Below are 1,957 nucleotides of genomic sequence, written 5' to 3'. Positions count from 1 at the left end.
AGCCTAATTAAAAGAAATCCAAATTTATCCTTCTTTGATCCAAATGATTTGAGCTTAAATTAGACCTTTCTTTCTCACCCCAACTGATCTTTTCTGGGAGTAATGTGTTGGCCTTGGTCCCTCCTTGGACATGTGCACCTCAGCGTATGCCAAAAGCATAAGTTGAGGGTGGCTAATGCATTAAACAACCTTTTTATGGCCCTGACCCAACTTTGGGTATTGTGTACCTTGACTCATGGCAAAGCCATAAGTTGACGGTGTCTATTATGAGGAATGCTCTGGAAAGTGGGGTTGAAAGAACAAAGAGAGAGAAAGAACAAAAGTAAAGTGACTCAAGAATTCGTTGAAAGAAAAGTAAAGAGAAAGAAAATATACAAGAATTACAAACAAGAAAAGAAGAGAGTCACTTACACAAATGAAGAAAGAAGAGAAAATAGCAAGGTGAAAGAATGTGAGAAACTGTGCGAGATAAAATGATAGAAAGTGGAAGGTTTAGCCAATATGTCAAGGAGGGCAAAAAGTCACCTAAATATACCCTACCTGACCCTGAGCCTATGTTACAAGCTAAGAAAGTCCTATCGTGATCCTAAGGGTTGTATAGCGAACTTAAAGCAGTAAAAATAAGGGCAAGCTTATGGCAATAGGTATCAATAGGTGTGACTTTGTTCTAAGAGCGAGTGTTGAAAAATAATCCTTATACTCAAACTGAAATCATTGTGTGAAAAACGAGGATTTTGTTTCAAAGTGAGGACACTAGTTGCAATACCGGAATTGTTAGCACCTCGGTGAGAAATTGAAGAGGATAGGTGTTAGTGCATGGTGAGTCTGTTTCATTTTCTAATCCCACATAATTCAAGCCTAATAGTTATAGCATGCATAGATTTGATGAGATTAATCAGGATTGATAGCCAAATGATTGCAAAGGATAAAACATGGATATTATTGTACAAAGATTTCGTATTGAGTCATAGTGCGTCGCTTGAGGACAAGCAACGAATTTAAGTTGAGGGTGTTGATATACCGTGGTTTCAAGGTATTATTAATACTTTTTCCATAAGTTTAGTGTGTCCAAAAGCCTTTTTGTGCTAAGTTTTATATAAGTTTCTTTTTGTTTTGCAGGAAATCTGTCCAAAGATGATTGCGGAGATTTTGAGCGAAAAAATGCAGAAGAGACCACCTACGGAGCTTATGACGGTCCGTCGTGCCTGTGACGGTCCGTAGGTGGCAGCGTAGTGAAGCTGCTGAAGGAAGATGGGGAAGTCTGACCAAGTGTAGGGTTACGCAGCTTGTGACGGTCTGTCGTGTCTACGACGGTCCGTCCTGCAGTTCGTCATGGAGTTCAGAGAAGTAATCCCAGTACCTAGATTCCAAGAGTTGAAGTGTTTTGAAACGAAGGCCCTCGACGGACCGTTGTGCTTATGACGGTCCGTCTTACTTGCCGTCGAGGGTAATGAAGAGAGCAGCAGGTACAAGTATGGGACCACGGAGTCCAAGACGGTCCGTCGTGACCACGACGATCTGTCGCGAGGTCCGTCGACCCAACCGCGTTTTGACATATTTAAAGCAAATAGAGTCCTTTTATAATTAGGTTTTTATTTTCTATAAATAGTTCGAAAAACCTCGTTTTAGATGTCGGAGTCTGGACCTTTGATTATTAGGTTAGACTCTGTACCATGGTTATGCTCTGTATTATTAGTTTATCTTTAGACTTTCATCAGTGATTGTTGGTGATCTTTGTTGATTAATCAAGCGAACTTTTGGATTTTACTCTTTCTTATTGAGGTATGTACATGAATTCTTATATCATATATTTGAATATTGTATTTATGGCTATGAGTAACTAAACTCCATAACTAGGGTTGTGGGAACCATAGGCAAATAATGAGATAAACCCTAGCTAAAATAACAATTCTAGAATAGTGTCTTGCATGTATTAATAATTCTTTCGCTTAGAAGT

Source organism: Solanum pennellii, chromosome 3 (assembly GCF_001406875.1).
Source record: "Solanum pennellii chromosome 3, SPENNV200".
Lineage (NCBI taxonomy): Eukaryota > Viridiplantae > Streptophyta > Magnoliopsida > Solanales > Solanaceae > Solanum > Solanum pennellii.
This window is presented reverse-complemented; position numbering follows the sequence as displayed.